Source organism: Hirundo rustica, unplaced genomic scaffold (assembly GCF_015227805.2).
Source record: "Hirundo rustica isolate bHirRus1 unplaced genomic scaffold, bHirRus1.pri.v3 scaffold_86_arrow_ctg1, whole genome shotgun sequence".
Lineage (NCBI taxonomy): Eukaryota > Metazoa > Chordata > Aves > Passeriformes > Hirundinidae > Hirundo > Hirundo rustica.
In genome coordinates, this window is record NW_026690714.1 from 83,863 (window position 1) to 103,605 (window position 19,743).

Consider the following 19,743-nt stretch of genomic DNA (forward strand, 5'->3'; position numbering starts at 1 on the left):
ATTCTTTTAACTTTTCTTCATCATTGTCAGTCCATTTAATAGGTTCAGGGTCCACTAGTTTGTCATAGAGGAATTTTACATTTTGGGTATATTGGTCTAACCATAATTTACAGTATCCAAATAATCCAAATAATTTCCTTACATCTCTTTTGGGTTTTGGTGCCGGTACTGATAGTATGCCAGATATTCTTTCGGGACTCAGTTTCGTATACCCTCTTCCGATTGTATGACCTAAATATGTAATTTCAGCTTCCACAAATTGCAATTTGTTTTGGGAAACTTTGAGCCCTTTTTCCCTAAAAAATTTAAAAGTCTTATACTGGAGACTCTGACTTCCTCTTGCTCTTACCCAGATATTAGTCAGTCATCCACATATTGTAGAACTTGCTTATTTCATGGATCAAACCACCACCGAAACTCCCTACCTTGGAATAGTCCCAACTTTGTCCATCTCAAGGCCAGTTCTATCTTAAGACATCCTGTATCCCATCACATTTGCAAAGGGCCCATCTCCCTAGCTTGGAGTAGTCCCAGCTTTGGCCAATCCAGCTTTGAAACACTTGCTTATCTCAAGCTGCATCCTGTAGCTTATTTTTCTCATGTAGCATCTGCCAAGGGGCCCATCTGCTTTGTAACACTACTCACATCTACTTTTTCCTTTACTACTTTATCACAAATGCTTTCTAAAATATATATTTCTAAAATAATAATATAGTTACAATTAGCATGAATCATTTTCATTTATTACAATTTTCCCCCACTTCTCTTTTAATCAATTTGATTCATGTTTTTAAATGAAAACTGAATCTCAATTTCTTCTATATTCCCAATAATCCAGGTTTTCACTCTCTCTCATTTCAGCCTCTCATTTTTCTAACATCTCCCATGCTGCATCAAGCTTTTCACATTCCTTCTCAAATTTGGCTACAGTAGTCTCTTTATGTTCAGTCAACATCTCTTCGGGTTCTTTCTTTTGAGTGTGAGTAGGTCTAGCTTTTAATATCATCAAAGAATTTGGGTTCCCTTTTGCTATCAATTCTGGATCAATGGGCATTGCTGTCATTTGCATTCCTTGTATCCCTGGGTGGATTAGTCTAATAAGACATGGAATCATGCATGGTAAGAATAACAATCCTAATCCAGAACATAACAGCATAAATCCCACCTTCTTCCACCAGGCTCCTCCCAAGAGCTTGTCCCACCAATCCGTTTTTAGAACAGAATTCCACTTTTGAACAGGTACGTGTGCCACCCTTTGAATTTCTTCAGCAAGTTTTGTGATGGCTTCCCCATGATCATCTCTCTCCACACAGCACTCAGATTTGCTAAATCTTCCTCAAACTCCCCCTTCTACAGCCAACAGATAATCTCGGGCAATTTTGTTTTGATATACAAATCCTCACATTTGTGAATGCTCCTTGGCCAGTAATTTTAAGGCATCAGAAGTATGGTTTGATACAACCTCCACTACCGCCTAGAGTCTTATCAACTGATTCAATAGATATATTGGGTTCTATATCCCCAAGATCCATCATCAGCCCAAGTTGCTGGGTCATAATATGCTATGATTCTTTCTGCAGGCCATTCGACTTCCCCCCATTTCTGGTTTCCCCCTGCCTTTGGAAAGTCGAGGTTTAAATCTCTTTTATTCCTTTCCAGAGTCTCGTAAAGTGGTGTTCCCTGCATATTGCTCCTAGACTTTGGTATGACGAAGAAGGAGGGTCGTATAACTCCTAAGGTACAGGTTCCCTCCCACTTTTGAGGTAATTCACTCTATGTTCATTGCCCACAAATGCAATATATTCCATCAGGGGCTTTCAATTTATTATGTACTCTTTTTCTGGTTGTTCCCAGTAGGATTTTAGGTCTTTTATATACTGGTAGGAGTTAGCTCCAGGACTTTTATGCCAGCAAAAATCAGTTTGATTATTCCACTCACAATTCATTTCCTTTGTTATTTCCCAATACCCAGTAAAATTTTTGGTTGCCAGTTTTTGGGTTTTTGGTTTATTTTCCAAATTAACTACTAAAGTAGATATACAAGGAGTATTTCCTACTACTTCATTATATTTCCTTCCTTCTCAAGTCATACAGACTGTTCCAATTATTCGATGACTCAAAATCCATCCTTCAGGTCATTTTAATGTCTTGGAAATTTGAGTATGATTCCATTTGAAAAATTGTTCTGGAGCTAGACTCTCACCTCTCCACAGCCATCTTTCAGCCATTCTAAGTCCCCCACAGATCCAGAATTTGGATACTCTAAATTCCGTAGCAATTTCTTGCATGAAATCTACAAAAAGTTTCTTAGCTGGGGTAGTCAAATCCCAGTGGCTATACTGCTGTTTGAATTGTTCATACAGCTTACCCAATTCCTTTAATTCTTTCCCTATGGCTTTTTTACATATTTCTTTTGTTTGGTTTGGTTTTTCTTCTTTTTTCCTTAGTGCTGTACCTCCTATACCTATTCTTGGATCATTCCCATTCTCATCTTTCTCAAAATAAACAAAAAAAAAATCACAATGAGGACAGATTTGATCACTGTAAGGATAAGGAGCTCATCCATTAAATCCTAATTTTTTCCCTACCCAATACATTTTTCTGTTTTTAACACAAACATCTATAAAATTGCTGTGATCGTGGCAGGCATCATTAACATGTGGATGTGCCACGAACACAAATCCCATCTTGTCCTTGACCCAAATGGAGTGATGGCATTTATTACAGGGAATCAACATTATTGGGACTCTGGTTTTGCATAGATTGTTCTCTCATTGCCCACTCTCGTGCTGCTTGTTTTATCATTGTTTGTTCCTGCATTGCTCCTTCCCTTATCTCATGGACTCTGTCCAGAGTGGCTCCATAGTTTTGGCCAGTTGCCAAGGGCATCACCACAAACACAGTGAAAATAATCCTCAGGAGTTTTGACTTTCTACTGTCCTCAAGGCCCTTTGGGTTGCAGCCAAGGGCCAAGATGTCAGGATTCTTGGCAGCAAAGTTTATATCTTGGGATCTAGTCACTGGTGCATTTGGTCTCACTGGTACCCTTGGCCTCATGATTGTTTCAAGGATGGCACAGATTACTCACAGTTCTCACAGTGCTGCCCTCTCTCTCTCTCTCTCTGTTTTTGTCTGGGTTAGTCATCTACTTCCTCTTTTAGTCTAAACCACCAAAGCTCTGGAGATGTGCCAACCACAATAAGATTTGCTTTTTCACTACTTCAGTTTACAACCTGATCTGTTGGTAGATTTTTGCTCCAATGTTGGGGATTATTATTAAGTTTTCATTGCCACCAGTAGGAACATTCGCAATGCCATTTCACGTAAGAAATGTGTCTATAGCATGGCACACAAATTCCTTCTCCACAGCAACTGTTAATGATGATACAGTGGTCTATAATATTATGAATTGTTTGCTCTCTTACCTGCTCAAAAGATAATATAGTAAAAACTCATTGGTCTAAATTTGCTCTTAATTGAACCGCTGCATAAAAGGTTCCATCTTCATATCTCAAAAGTGTTCCAAGGAAATCACTGGAAAAGCTTTTTAAAGTTAACTGTTCACGCATGCAATCTAAACAAGTTAAACACATCAGTTGTCTCTCTCTTTCTTTTGCTTTTGTTATTCTCCACCACTGTTGGGGTTTAAGTCTCCTGCAGAATTTTTTCCCCCCTCCCAAGTTGCTAGGAGACTAAGTGCTGAGTGCTTAACGTGGACAAAAGAACTGATAACTTAGTTTTAGGGGAGGGAAAAAAGCTCCCGGAGAGAGCGGAGGGTGGGGGGATCTCACGGCTTTTTCTTTTCTTCTTCCGGGGGGGAGCACCGATCGGGCCACAGCTGGCTGCTGCAGTCCACGGGTAACGAAGGAGTCTGGTCCTGGGAATTCTATCATCTGTTGAAGTGCCCAGGAATTCGGAGTTTCTTCGCTGTCCTGCTGGATTTTGGGTGAGACCGGGTCCCGCCGCTGCGGCTTCTCCGGCACTGCCACCTCTGCCTGCCGAGGACACCCCCTGCCTGCAGAGGACAGTCCACCGCGCCCGGCTTCCAGCCATCAGCGCCGGAGCTTCCACCGTTTGCCCTCGGGGTTCTTAGTTCTGTTCTACTATTGTTATAATTGCTGTTGTTTTTTTGTCTGTCCTGTTATATTTACTAGTAAAGGACTGTTATTCCTTTTCCCCATAGCTCTGACTGAAAAGTTTTATTTTTAATCTTCCAAATTATAATAACACGGAGGGAAGGATTCAAATTCCTCATTTCCTAGAGAGGCCTGCCTCTCCATAGCAGACACCTGTCTTTTCAAAACCAAGACAGAATTTGGAGCCCAACGTGGGGCATTGAGAGAAAAAGGAATAACAGTTCTTAAGTGCCTACATTGCTGTGCACTGGATATCATGTGGTCTGGCTTAACCTGGTTTAGGTGGCATGTGGTGGTGGCCGTATTCCTCACATTTGCAGGCCCTTTTCTAAACATGGGCCCTGTAACTAAGGTTGCTGTGGCTGTCATCAATTTTGCTATATGGGTTCACGAAGTGAGGAAATCGTGGATTTTTAATTTCCTCTGGAAGGCAGGCACATGGATTCAGGGCTATCATACACTAACGGTGTGTTTCTAGAGTTACTTTAACAACGGTACCTACTGTGAAGAAATGACACCGGGGGAAATTTTTTCACAACCCTTCACCCAGCTCTTTGGCCCTACCCCACCAGTCTTTGAAGGGTTCAAATCTCTGAATGTTAATGACATCATACAGTGGCTGGTGTTGCTGGTATGCCTGTTCTGTTTAGCATTTAGAGATAAGGGGAGACTGACCTGGATAACCACCCTGATACCTACCCTAGAGAATAAGGATGCTGCCCCACAGCCTGAGCCCGTCCCACAGCCTGACCCTGCCCCACAGCCTGACCCTGCCCCACAGCCTGAGCCCGTCCCACAGCCTGACCCTTCCCCATAGCCTGACCCTGCCCCACAGCCTGAGCCCGTCCCACAACCTGACCCTGCCCCACAGCCTGACCCTGCCCCACAGCCTGAGCCCGTCCCACAACCTGACACTGTCCCACAGCCTGCCTCAGGAATAAACCACCCAGATTGCGTGAAGGAGATAGGTGAGATGGGCCAGATGCTGAGGGAGTACCTTTCCCCTGTAGTAGCCTCATTAGCCCCAGCTGCTGGGAAACCCTCCCCCTGCCCCGACAAAGGAGAGTCTGATGGTGCAGCAGCAGAACCCACAGACGTTACAATGGTCCAGGTTCCAGCTGAACCACAGGGGCAGCCACAGCCAGCAGCAGTGGTCCCTGTGGAAACAAAGAAGTATAAGGTGAAATCAGAGCACCCAGGCAACAAGGATAAGAAAGGAGGGCCCTCACAACCCGGGGAGGAGTCAGAGGTTGAGATCATCACTGAGTCCCTGACATATGAAAGTCTCCGTAATCTGCAAAAAGATCTTGCACGGCGGGGGCGTGAGGCTTATACAGCCTAGTTACTTTGGGTCTGGGACCTTATAGGTACAGGCGTGCAACGAGATAGTAGTGAGGCAAGGAATTTGGGACCCTTGACCCAGGACTCAGGTGTGAATCAGGTATTCGTAAGGGAGCCAGGGCCCCTTTCCCTTTGGGAGCGGCTTTTAATGAGTGTACGGGAGAGGTTTGTCCACAGAGACAGAATGCAGGAGCACCATCATAGAATGCGCTGGAAGACCCTTGAGGAAGGGATCCAACAGCTGAGAGAAGTGGCAGTATTGGAGGTACTCTTTGGGAGGGGTGGACAGCATGATAATGACCCCGACAAAGTCAGGTGCACAGGGCAAATGCTGTGGAATCTGGCAACTCTAGGACCATCTCAATACGCCACATACATTGCAACAATTCATCCTGACAACAACCGAGAGACAGTGGGTTCTGTAACCAACAAGCTTAGAAATTACGAGAGTATAATCAGTGGCCCAGTGCAGGCTCAGGTCTCTGCTGTGGCTAAGGAACTCAGAGAGGAGATAAGGGAGAAGATGGAGGAGGTGACAGAGAAGATGGAGGAGATGATGAGGAGGAACACTTCCCATGTGGCACCTGTGCGAGTTACAGGCCCCAGAGTCAGAGCTCAACAGCCCCCAGCTAGAGAGAGAGGGTACACCCCACGAGCTGACCTGTGGTACTTTCTGCGTGACCATGGGGAAGACATGGGAAGGTGGGATGGGAAACCCACTTCTGCCCTGGCAGCACGGGTGCGTGAGCTCAAGGAGAGAAACACTAACCGAGGGGGTTCCACTAAGATGAAGGTAGCCTTGACATCGCACGACCAGGCTGCCAGGTATTATAAAAGTGAGGATGATATGTCAGATCCCCGTGAAGGAACCTTTACCATGTATGCCCAGAAAGGGAATAATGACCAGTGCTAGAGGGGCCCTGCCTCTAGCCAGGGAGGTGCACGGGAAAACCGGGTCTATTGGACGGTGTGGATCCGATGGCCTGGCACATCAGAGCCACAGAAATATGAAGCTTTAGTTGATACTGGTTCGCAGTGTACACTGATATCATTGGAATATGTGGGGACAGAACCTATTTCCATTGCTGGGGCGACGGGGGGATCACAGGAATTGACTCTGTTGGAAGCCGAGGTGAGCCTGACCGGGAAGGAGTGGCAGAAACATCCGATTGTGACTGGCTCAGGGGCCCCGTGTATTTTGGGCATAGACTTCCTCCGGAATGGTTATTACAAAGACTCTAAGGGACTCAGGTGGGCTTTTGGAATAGCAGCTGTGGAGGCAGAGGGCATTAAGAAATTGAATGGCTTGCCTGGACTGTCGGAGAACCCATCTGCAGTAGGACTTCTAAAGGTAGAAGAGCAACGAGTTCCAGTTGCCACCTCGACGGTGCACCGCCGACAGTATCAGACAAATCGAGATGCCGTGATCCCCATCCACAAGATGATTCGGGAGCTGGAGAGCCAAGGGGTGGTCAGCAAAACCCACTCACCCTTCAACAGCCCCATCTGGCCTGTGCACAAGTCTGACGGAGAATGGAGATTGACTGTGGACTACCGTGCCTTGAACGAAGTGACTCCACCATTGAGCGCTGCTGTGCCGGACATGCTGGAACTCCAGTACGAGCTGGAGTCCAAGGCAGCAAAATGGTACGCCACAATTGACATTGCTAATGCCTTTTTCTCCATTCCTCTGGCTGCAGAATGCAGGCCTCAGTTTGCTTTCACCTGGAGGGGCGTGCAGTACACCTGGAACCGACTGCCCCAGGGGTGGAAACACAGCCCCACCATCTGCCATGGACTGATCCAGGCTGCACTGGAAAAGGGTGAGGCTCCGGAGCACCTACAGTATATCGATGACATCATTGTGTGGGGGAACACGGCAATGGAAGTGTTTGAGAAAGGAGAGAAGATCATCCACATTCTCCTGAAAGCTGGTTTTGCCATCAAGCAGAGCAAGGTCAAGGGACCTGCCCAAGAGATCCAGTTCCTAGGAGTAAAGTGGCAAGATGGATGGCGGCAGATTCCCGCTGAGGTCATCAATAAGATCACTGCAATGTCCCCACCGACCAGCAAGAAGGAGACACAAGCTTTCCTAGGCGCCATAGGTTTCTGGAGAATGCACATTCCTGAGTACAGCCAGATTGTGAGCCCTCTCTACCTGGTCACCCGCAAGAAGAACGATTTCCACTGGGGCCCTGAACAGCAACAAGCCTTTGCCCAGATCAAGCAGGAGATCGCTCATGCAGTAGCCCTTGGCCCAGTGAGGACGGGACCAGATGTGAAGAACGTGCTCTACTCTGCAGCCGGGAACAATGGCCTGTCCTGGAGCCTTTGGCAGAAGGTGCCTGGGGAGACTCGGGGCCGACCACTGGGATTCTGGAGCCGAAGCTACAGAGGGTCAGAAGCCAACTACACTCCCACAGAGAAGGAAATCTTGGCCGCCTATGAAGGAGTTCAAGCTGCCTCAGAGGTGATTGGCACAGAAGCACAACTCCTGCTGGCACCCCGACTACCAGTGCTGGGGTGGATGTTTAAAGGAAAAGTTCCCTCCACCCATCATGCCACCGACGCCACGTGGAGCAAATGGATTGCCCTCATCACTCAGCGCGCCCGCATTGGAAACCCAAATCGCCCTGGGATTTTGGAGATAATTACAAACTGGCCGGAAGGTGAAAACTTTGGTCTCATGGATGAAGAGGAGCAGGAACAAGTGACACGTGCTGAAGAAGCTCCACCATACAACCAACTGCCAGCAGAAGAAACACGCTATGCTCTTTTCACTGACGGTTCCTGCCGCATCGTAGGGATGAACCGGAAATGGAAAGCAGCCGTATGGAGCCCCACACGACAGGTTGCACAAGCCACTGAAGGAGAAGGTGGGTCAAGCCAACTTGCTGAACTCAAAGCTGTTCAACTGGCCCTGGACATTGCTGAAAGAGAGAAGTGGCCAAAGCTCTACCTCTACACTGATTCGTGGATGGTGGCCAATGCTCTGTGGGGCTGGCTGGACAGGTGGAAAAAGGCCAATTGGCAACGTAGGGGAAAGCCAATCTGGGCTGCAGATGAGTGGAAGGACATTGCCACTCGGGTAGAGAAGCTACCTGTCAAAGTCCGTCATGTAGATGCCCATGTCCCCAAAAGTCGGGCTAATGAGGAGCACCAAAACAACGAGCAGGTAGATCAGGCTGCCAAGATAGAGGTGTCAAAGATAGACTTAGATTGGCAACACAAGGGAGAGTTGTTCCTAGCTCGATGGGCCCATGATGCCTCAGGCCATCAGGGCAGAGATGCCACCTATAAGTGGGCACAAGACCGAGGGGTGGATCTAACTATGGACAGTATTTCTCAAGTTATCCATGACTGTGAGACGTGTGCTGCCATCAAGCAGGCCAAGCGGGTGAAGCCCCTATGGTATGGCGGGCGATGGTCCAAGTATAAGTACGGGGAAGCCTGGCAGATTGACTACATCACCCTTCCCCAAACCCGCCAAGGCAAGCGCTATGTGCTGACCATGGTGGAAGCCACCACTGGATGGCTGGAGACCTACCCTGTGCCCCATGCTACTGCCCGGAACACCATCCTGGGCCTTGAAAAGCAAATCCTGTGGAGACATGGTACCCCTGAGAGGATTGAGTCTGACAACGGGACTCATTTCAAGAACAGCCTTATAAACACCTGGGCTAGGGAACATGGCATTGAGTGGGTGTACCATATTCCTTATCATGCGCCAGCAGCCGGGAAGGTTGAACGATGCAATGGCCTGCTTAAAACCACTTTGAAGGCACTGGGTGCAGGGACTTTTAAGAACTGGGAGAATAACTTAGCAAAGGCCACCTGGTTAGTGAACACTCGAGGTTCCACCAACCGAGCAGGCCCCGCCCAATCTGAGCCCCTGGGAACAAGAGATGGAGATAAAGTTCCTGTAGTACACATGAGAGGAATGCTGGGAAAAACTGTTTGGATTAATTCTGCCTCCAGCAAAGACAATCCCGCTCCTGGGGTTGTTTTTGCTCAGGGACCTGGCTGCACATGGTGGGTGATGCAAAGAGATGGAGAGACCCGCTGCATACCTCAAGGGGACCTTGTTTTTCGGTGAACACTGTGACTGTGTCTGTATTTATATTCACATGTATATATATGTATATTATTTAAAGATTTAAATTCAATATAATATGTTGGTGTGGGAAAAAAATTCGGGGTGGATAATGTTGGGGTTTAAGTCTCTGTGGAATTTTTTCCCCCCTCCCAAGTTGCTAGGAGACTAAGTGCTGAGTGCTTAACTTGGACAAAAGAACTGATAACTTAGTTTTGGGGGAGGGAAAAAAGCTCCCGGAGAGAGCGGAGGGTGGGGGGATCTCGCGGCTTTTTCTTTTCTTCTTCCGGGGGGGAGCACCGAGCGGGCCACAGTTGTTGGAGTCCACAGTTAACGAAGGAGTCTGGTCCTGGGAATTCTATCATCTGTTGGAGTATCCAGGAATTCGGAGTTTCTTCGTTGTCCTGCTGGATTTTGGGTGAGCCCGGGTCCCGCCGCTGCGGCTTCTCTGGCACTGCCACCTCTGCCTGCCGAGGACACCCCCTGCCTGCGGAGGACAGTCCACCGCGCCCGGCTTCCAGCCATCAGCACCGGAGCTTCCACCGTGTGCCCTCGGGGTTCTTGGTTCTGTTCTACTATTGTTATAATTGCTGTTGTTTTTTGTCTGTCGTGTTATATTTACTAGTAAAGGACTGTTATTCCTTTTCCCCATAGCTCTGACTGAAAAGTTTTATTTTTAATCTTCCAAATTATAATAACACGGAGGGAAGGATTCAAATTCCTCATTTCTTAGAGAGGCCTGCCTCTCCTTAGCAGACACCTGTCTTTTTCAAAACCAGGACACTAGTAGAAAGAGGGTGAATAAGGGCAATTAGCCTGGAGGAAGGGGACCAGAACCTTGGAAAAGGATGAGGCACATCTGAATTACAAATGAAATTGATCTCATTTATTTATTTAGTACTAATCTATAATTACAAACAAAAACATGTTTCTGAGCTGAAGCTGCTCACACCCTGGACAGATTTTTCAGTTGCTGTGTTATTTAAAGGATGTCCACAGGCTGTGGAGCAGCCCAGCTCTCTGCCCACAGGGGTGCAGCACTCTGAGCTCCCCCAGGAGCCACAAGAGTGCTGGCAGAAGGGCAGGCATCCTCAGCAGTGACACCACCACTGCACTGTTCTCCCTGCTCTGCTCCTGCCCAGACTCGGGATGGCCAAATCCCCCCAGGCTGCGCATTCCACAGCACGGCCACCATTCCCCTCAGGAGCAGCCCACACCCAGTTTGGCTCCTGGATGGGCTGATGAGTCCTGTCCCAGGAAGAGACACCCAGGGCCGGGCTGCTGCCACTTCCTGCTCCAAGTGCCTCCTTCCAGCTGGGCTCTGGGGGTGCTGAGGCTGCTCTGGGCTCTGCCAGGGCTCTGCTGGGGCTCAGCTTTTGGCCACACTGGGTCCACTCCCCATCACATTGCTCCAGGCAATGACCTGAATCACACCTGGAAGAAAGGGAAACTGGCAAGGGAGTTGAGGTTTAATGCAGTTTTTATTCAAAAAATCCTAGCTAGCACAACAAAAAGTTGTCCTCAAGTCCTGCATCTCCTCTGCAACCACTTGTCCTGCCTCCTCTGTGCCAGCTCTTGCTCTCCAGTTGCTCCTCACAGGCCACAAGGAGCTGGCAAAGACCCTGTGCAAGCACGATGGACAGGTTTTAATGCGAAGTTCAATTTATCTTCAACTTTGAGTAGAATTATCCTTCCTCAAAAAATAACCCCTGCTTGCCATTTTTCAAAACAGTCACATAGGGTGAATTTGCCTTATGTGTTATGTTTCCCTCAAAAACATCTTGAAGAGAAAAACACATCTACTATTTTTATGTCTTTCAGTTTTCATAAGGAACTCTGTCTGGCTTTGTTTTTTTCTGTAACTGCAGGCTTCAGACCCAGTACTTGCAGTCTGATTGAAGATGTGTTTCATGGCATAGAAGAATCTGCCACAGAGAATGAAGGGTAACAGTTTAAAATTAACCTTATTTGGACTATCAGTTGTGGTCCTTATAAAAATCCTTTCCAAGGGTTGGGTTTTCAAGCTGGAGTATGAAGCCCAGTGAGTTTCTCTGGATAATGATGCAGCCCCATCTCACCAGATGCAGAAACGGGCCAGAATCCGGCATTTTGAGTGTGAATTTGGGATCCTGGCCTTGCCCCAAAGGAGAGACAGGACGTTCCCTGCAATGTCTGCATGGAGCAGATGGAACAGATGGGGAGGTGTTTGCAGGGCCCCTGGGAGGGAATATTGGGGTTCCTGTCAGCAGGATCCTTTTGTAGCTTCAGGCTGGGGTGGGCAGCAGTTCCATCTGCAGCTTCCATGTGCTGCTCCAGCAGCTGCTGCTGGGGACCCTGAGGGAAGAGGCCACGGGAGGGATGGAAATGCTGCATGGACAGCAGCAGCCAGGGCCAGGAATGAGCTTTGCCTTCCTGGCTGGTGAAATGAGGCTCCTCCTTTAGTGCAAGAGAAGGCAAAGATAAGGTCAAATTCAACAGTTCAAGGAAAAATGTAGAAAATTGGAAGCCTCTCAAAATGCCACACACATTCATCTGTTAGCCCTTCAGTGTCAGTCCCTGTAAAAAGCCTTTGCAGTTTTCCCTTGGATTCCAGGGCCCAGAGCTGGGCTTCAAAGTTCAATTGATTTTTAATTGTTCAGGTTTTTAAACAGAGCTCTGTATTGGACATCTCTTGTCAATTTTTCTGCTCTCCTGACCTTGAAAAAGGTTCTGTGCTCCTGTGAACCACATCTGGAGGGGTGGTTGGCAACCATGGAATCCTCTGGGAAAGCACTTGATTGACTTCATGGCCTGGCTGGAGAGCTCAGCCTGAGGAAAGAACTGTTCCAGATGCCTCTGTCCATCTGCAGCTCCTCACAGCTGAGTCCCTGAACACACAGGACTGTTTATAGGGATTTATTTTCCCCTCCTGTTCACTTGGAGCTGATTTTGCAATCCTTTAGAGGAGCATCTGACCAGCCCCTGTCCCCATTCCATTTTATCCTCTCCACTTTGGAGCTGGCCTGCTGGGCATGACATGGAAATTGGTAGTGTCTCCCCATTATTCCCTCCAGCCCTCAATTGCAACCTGTATTAAATGCTGCAAAAGGCCTCATTTATCTGGGGGGGAAGATTTGAGGTGGAGAAAGTTAATAGGATTTGTTTTCATGAACCTTGTGATAGTAAAGAAAAATGAGGTTTGTCATTTTGGTGTGGTGCTGGGTGTTGGGATTTGGGAGTTTATTTCTTGTTCTTGTTATTTATTAGTATTACTTTTCATTGGCAAGACTTTGAAATCTCAGACATTATTAACAATGGCTGGATTTCACTCATTGGAAAATTCCCTTGCTTTTCCCACCAGGATTAAACTGTGCAGTCAATTCCAAGTTGCCAGTGGATTCTAAAGATGGAAAATCCTGTTCATTGTGGGTTTGGTGTGGTTTGGAGGTGGGGAAGGGTCTCATCCCCTCCCAGAGGTGCCCCAAGCCCTCTCTGCTGCCACGTCTGCACTCGCTGCCCCTCACGGCTGCCCTGTGCTGGGGACATGGTGGGACCCAACTCCTGCCAGGGCTGAGGATCCTCATGGCCCCTCACAGCCCTTCATGGCCCCATAGAACCTCTCATGGTCCCTCAGAACCTCTCATGGCCCTTCATGGCTCTTCATTTCGCCTCAGAGCTCCTCATGGCCCCTCACAGCAGTTCATGGCTCTTCATTTTCCCTCATGGCATCTCACAGCACCCCTCACATCCCCTCATGACCCCTAACACCCTCAGGCATGGGCTCCTCCCAAAGGAGAAGGGGTCGGGCCCTGCTTGTTCTCCTTTCATTTCGGTCCCTTCACAGCCATGAGTAAAGAAAGGCTGAAATGGAGCCTTTCCCCAGCGTTTCCCTCGGGGTTCATTGCGGCTGAAGCTGTGTGCTGGCGCTGGCCCCAGCGCGAACATCCCTGCAGCCCCCCAGGCCTTTGCTGTCCCCCCGTGTCCATTCCCTGTCCCCGAGTCCCGCCCGGCTCTGGCAGCAGCAGGAGCCGCAGCGCAGCGGGCGCCGGCCCGGCCCAGCCGGGGCTCCCGGGCAGGAGCAGCAGCAGCGCCGGCCCCTTCCCACCTGCTCCTGCCTCGGCTTCCAAGGGCTTTTTCCAGCTGAATGCTGGAGTGGAGCAACAATCACCCACAAACAGCCCTGATTCCTCAGGGCCCGGCTGTGCTGCCCTGAGCCAGCCTCCAGAGAAAGAAAGGATCGGGTTCCAGCGCTGTTTTCAGCACTGTTTTACTCACCCTGAGGTGACAGCAGGAGGCTGCTGCTGCCTTTGCCTTGGTGTGATAAACGCTGATCACTTGTTTTAAAATTTTAAAAGTTTAATAGTAAATAAGATGGTTATAAAAATAGAATTAGAGTAAAAAAATTGAACAGTTTTAGAGTTAGGACAATACAAGACAATAAAAACAAAGTTACAGACGTCTGGGTGCCTCTCCCGAGCTACAAGCTCTGAAGAAGGACCCCTGTTAACAAAAAATTATCTCTTAAAAGCAATAGCCTGTTGAATATTCATACAATTTATACATAATGCATAAATTCCATTCTAACTAAGAATTGTCTCTGGTTAGTATCACTTTTTTCCTTTAATCTCTATGGCGTCCACTAGGCTGAGAAAAGCAGGAGAAGTTGGTCTCTTCTGATAAGAAAGTAGTAAATTCTTTCTTCTTTGAAAGATTTATATTTTCCTGTGGTTGGTACATAAAAACTACATTTTAACTACAAAACTACATTTACCATACTATCAAAATATTAATACCACATTAACAATTAGCACAACATAACACATATAGTAAATATCTTGCGTAGAGCCATATAATATGCACTTTTCACACTTGGGAATTGTAGATCATGACTGCCCTTACCCCTCTTCTGGTTGCCACTTGAATTCTATCCATAAAACTGCAATTGCCTTTTTTGATCAGTGCCATCCAGAGTGCTTTCATGACAGGAAACTCTGGCATCATGAGTAGCAGATCCCCAAATGTTCACAAGTCCCGGAGCACAAAGTAGAGGAGAATTAAAGCCACACAGGCAAACATCTGCAGCACTCAAACACAGCCCTGTTGCTGCTGCTGAAATAGAATCAACTGACAGGGGCCATCACAGAAATTGCCTCCTGCCACACAGCACCCATCATTCTCCCTCACCTCCTTCTCTCCCAGCGTGAAACAAATTCCAGCTCGTAGAAGGCTTCCCCAGAGAGAGCTCAGACTCCTGTTTCAGACTGAGTGTCCCTGCAGAGGAACAGGGCATCTTTCAGGCAGTTCCACAAGCTCAGGCTTCTCATTTCATGAGGCGTCGGGGATGAAAATGGCCTTTTGCAGAAAGACAAAAGCAGAGGGAATGGATTAGAAATTATTAGAAAAAATAACCATTCTTACAGACCAAGTTCACCAAGTCATTCCCTGCATTTCTCCTTTTCAGATTCTTTCAGTCACCTCCTTGGAGGTTGTTGAGGGTTAAATTTACTGTAGAATTTTTTCCCCCTCCCAAGTTGCTAGGAGACTAAGTGCTGAGTGCTTAACCTGGACAAAAGAACTGATAACTTAGTTTTGGGGGAGGGAGAAAAGCTCCCGGAGAGAGCTGAGGGTGGGGGGATCTCGCGGCTCTTTTCTTCCGGGGGGAGCACCGATCGGGCCACTGCTGGCTGCTGGAGTCCACGGGTAACAGAGGGGTCTGGCCCTGGGAATTCTACCATCTGTTGGAGTGCCCAGGAATTCGGAGTTTTCTTCACTGTCCTGCTGGATTTTGGGTGAGCCCGGGTCCCGCCGCTGCGGCTTCTCCGGCACTGCCACCTCTGCCTGCCGAGGACACCCCCTGCCTGCGGAGGACAGTCCACCGCGCCCGGCTTCCAGCCATCAGCGCCGGAGCTTCCACCGTTTGCCCTCGGGGTTCTTGGTTCTGTTCTACTATTGTTATAATTGCTGTTGGTTTTTTTGTCTGTCCTCTTATATTTACTAGTAAAAGACTGTTATTCCTTTTCCCCATAGCTCTGACTGAAAAGTTTTGGGGTTTTTTTTTAATCTTCCAAAATATAATAACACGGAGAGAAGGATTTGAATTCCTCATTTCCTGGAGAGGCCTGCCTCTCCTTAGCAGACACCTGTCTTTTCAAACCAAGACAGAGGTGTTCAGCTTGTTCTGGTGCTTCTCATGAACTGATTGCACTCTTGATTTATATCAATGCAAGAGATGTGGAATCATCTAAACTGAACACAGAAACAAACTCTCTCTGTCAGCCCATTTTCATTCTCTAGATCACTTTCCAGGTGCCCATGGAGATATTGGAATGATTTTCACACAAATTGACTCCAGGCTGCAGCCTCTGGATATTCTTTCTCTGCATTCAGCCAGGCTTGTATTCCCTAACAATTCCTGGTACCCCATCATGTTTTCTTAGGGTAGAACAGTAACAATGAAAACCTTACCAATGGCACAAGTCCCCGGTCCACAAGGAAAAAAAAGAACAAGTTGTAAAGTTCTCCATACATTTATCTTGCTTTGCTGCAAGAGTTGTGCTGCACACATGGTGTGGAAAGCCAAGACAAGCTGCAGTTAGTGGCACATCTTGTGATAGAAGCTGCATCTCCTTCTCCACGAAAGGTTCTTGAAAAGAGCAGACAGGACTGTGGAGAAGATTCCTGGAAAACTGAAACAGCTTTCCAGAAGTGAAATGAAAAGAAATAAACCAAAATGTTTCCCTCTGTTTATTTCTATGCTACCCTTTTCCATCTTGCACTACTTCTCCTTCCCATTAATTCCAGATGGATCTTATCTCTAATATCCATGACTTGGCAAGTTTTAGACACTGTAAAATACCATGAGCTACACACAGTTTGCCTTCCTCCATTTTTGTTGGAAAGCAATGCTGGAGCCATAAGTGCAGTGCTTGGGTCGGGCAGGAATCCTACTGGATACACCGGGATACACCTGGCCCGGGACTGGCATGCAGCAGGATCAGAGCACACTGGGACCCAGCAGGACCAGAACTGGGGAACAGGGATCATCATGGGACCAACTGGGATATACTGGGATTGGATTGAGAGTGACTGGGATCATACTGGTGGAAAGTGGAACTTACTAGGATAAGTGGATGTGACTGGGAATGACTATGAGTATGCTGAGGGCAACTGGGATATACTGGGAGTGTCTGTGACCATACTGGGAGTGACTGGGAACACACTGAGAGGGACTGGGAGTGACTGGGTCTATACTGGAGGCAACTGGGATTAACTGGGACCATGCTGGGGAGACTGGGATCATAGTGACTCAGACTGGGATCATACTTGGAATGACTGGGTCTGTGTTAGGGCCACTGAGAGCAACTGGGATCAGACTGGGAGGAACTGGGAGCAACTGAGACTATACTGGGGGCAACTGGGACCATGATGGCTTCAGAATATCATCATACTGGGAGTGACTGGGTCTGTGCAACTGAGGTTACACTGGGAGGAAATGGGACCATGCTGGGGACAACTGGGATCATACTGGGAGCAACTGGCAGCACACTGAGGGTGACTGGGGTCATTCTGGGATCATACTGGGAGTGACTGGGAGCAGGCTGAGGGCAATGTTGAGGAAAAGGAAACTGGGATATACAAGGAGGGACTGGAATCATGCTGGAGTTGACTGGGAGTGGCTCTGAGCAGGAAATCATGTTGGAAGCTATTAGGAGCAAATGGGAGTGAGTGGAAACAAACTGGGATTTCCTGGCAGAGACCAGGAGTGACTGGGATCACAGAGGAACCATAAAGGCAGTTACAGGAATAATACTGGGAGTATCTGGGAGTGATTGGAACCTTACTGGGTAACTGGGTGCAACTGGGACCATGCTGGGGACAAATGGCACCATACTAGGAGTGACTGGGTTCATACTGGAATCAAACTGGGAAGGACTAGAGCCATAGTGGGAGTGAATGGAATCATACTGGGGGTGACTGGGAGCCACAGGGCCCATGCTGGGAGTGACCTGGGACCCACTGCGGGAACTGGGGGAACTGGCTCAGCTGGGGCTCAGGGTTGTTCTCCCCCAGGGCTGCCCTGGGTCCTGCTGCCACCCCCAGTCCCACAGAGCCAAGGGACAGGGACAGGGCACAGCTGAGGGACAGGGCACAGCCAGGGAACACGGCCTGGCCCAGGGACACTGAGCTCCAGCACTTTGGGCTGTTGTGCCCAGGCTGTTGCCCTTGGGCTCCCAGCACAGGCCAGGGGGGAGAACAGAATCCCCTCCACAAACTGTTGTTTGCTTGAAGCTTTGCTCTGGAACATTCCCAAGGAGCCACCTGCAGTGGCTGGAGCCCGGCCGGGTGCCCGGGGCCACCAAAGCCGCTCCGGCAGTGCCCTCCTGCCCCGGGCAGGGCAGGGAACACCCAAGGAAAGGCTCGTGCTGGGCTCAGGGCAGGGACAGGGCACTCCCCTGGCGCTGCCACGGGCACAACAGAGCCGGCCTGGGGAAAGGATTGGCATTTGTGTCCCATGGAATCCCAGCAGGGATTGCTTCTCATCTCACTGCTCTCATTGGATTGGTCATTGATTCTAATCATTTCCCCATGGAATTCCCATGGCAGTTGGTAGTGGGGAGAGCCATCCATGGAATTCTCACCTGACTGGGATGAGAGTGAGATCCAGCTATGGAAATCCCATGGGAATTCCTGCCTTCCCAAGTCCCCCCATTTCTGAATCCCACTTTCCCATAGAAATTCTCCTCCCACACCCACCTTTGTGCTCCACAGCATCCCAACCATATCTGATGTATTTTGGGAGCTCTTTCACACAGGTGTGTCCCAGGTAAAGCTTCATCTGCTCCACCATGATCACTTTGGATTCCCAGCACCTCTGGGTGATCCAGTTGAACCATCAGACACTGCAAAGCTCCTGGATCGCAGCTGGAAGGAGATGAAATCCCACCCATCATAGCCGCACCATGGGACCCATGGATTCTCCGTTCGACAGGAGGTCACAGCTGGAAACCACCTGCACCATGTAGAGACCTGGGAATGAGGAGAGAAGGAACCCAGGAGTCGTGTCCCAGCCCCACAGAGCCTCTGGGAGTTCCCTGGATTCCCATTCCAGCCCCACAGATCCCCCCCATCCCTAGAGATCCCATCCCAGCCCCTCAGAGTCCTCCATTCCCACAGATCCCAGCCCAGTCCCCAGCTCCCCCCACTCCCCCCTCTTCTGGGTGTACCGGCCCCATCTCCAGGTCACTGCCAGCCACGTGCCGGTTCCTCTCCGTGAGTCAGGTGTGGCTATCTGTCCTGGTTTAGGGCAAATTTGGGAGAAAACCCCTGAAGGGGATCCCTCTGGGGAGCAAACCCAAATGGCCCCTCCCCCCAACTGCTCCGGTAAAGAACTTCCTTGGAGAAAAGTGGAAAAAACTGTTTTACTTAACAAACAAAGTGCATACCAGTACAAAGAATGAATAATATGAAACAATAAAACCTCTCGTTCTGGAGTGAGATGGCAAATTGAGAAAGTTCTTGCCGTGGATGTACCTCGGCTCTCTCTCAGTCCTCTCATCAGTCCCAGTCCATCCTGCTGGAAAATGCCGAGGTCCAGGCCCTGGTGGGCTGCAGGTGCAAGCCCCCTGTGCTCCCCTGGGTTTTTCCAGTCCAGAGCTGGTTTAAACAGTCCCAGGAGAAAAAAAAAAAAAAAAAGAAAAAAATACAGTCCAGGGAACTTCTCTGCCCTAGCTAGCTGAAACTAACTAAAAGCAAAAAAAATATCTCTCCTGCAGTCTCTCCAAGCCTCCGCTGAACACCCTGTCCGCAGAAGAATGTGGAGGAGTCAGGCAGTTTTCTCAAAACAAACTCCGCGCTTCTCCTTGCTCTTAGAACCAGGCTTAAAAGCACAGAACTCAACAAACAGCACAAACAGAACAGAGGACTCGGGATACAAGCATCATGAAGTCACCCTAGGACACTATCTCAATATCCTGGGTCTGCCTATCCCAATATCCCAGCTCTGACTATCCCAGTATCCCAGCTCTACCTGTCCCGATATTCCAGCTCTGCCTATCCCAATATCCCAGCTCTGCTTATCCCAATATTCCAGCTCTGCCTATCCCAATATCCCAGCTCTGGCTATCCCAATATTCCAGCTCTGCCTATCCCAATATCCCAGCTCTGGCTGTCCCAATATCCCAGCTCTGCCTGTCC

The 19,743-nt window shown here is 48.6% G+C and overlaps 1 long non-coding RNA gene and 1 pseudogene across 2 annotated transcripts; one reads left to right on the forward strand and one right to left on the reverse strand.

Moving 5' to 3' along the window:
* The window catches only part of LOC120748189 (zinc finger protein 850-like), a 122,020-nt pseudogene that overhangs the window by 20,705 nt on the left and 81,572 nt on the right, over nucleotides 1-19,743 (forward strand).
* LOC120748194 (uncharacterized) lies at nucleotides 13,929-18,638 on the reverse strand. 2 transcript variants are annotated; one of them, XR_005699325.2, is made up of 3 exons: nucleotides 18,304-18,638; nucleotides 16,015-16,192; nucleotides 13,929-14,901 (listed from the first exon to the last, which is right to left on the reverse strand). It is a non-coding gene; the product is annotated as an uncharacterized LOC120748194 (long non-coding RNA). The 2 variants fall into 2 exon arrangements; XR_005699326.2 differs by having other exon boundaries at nucleotides 16,015-16,244.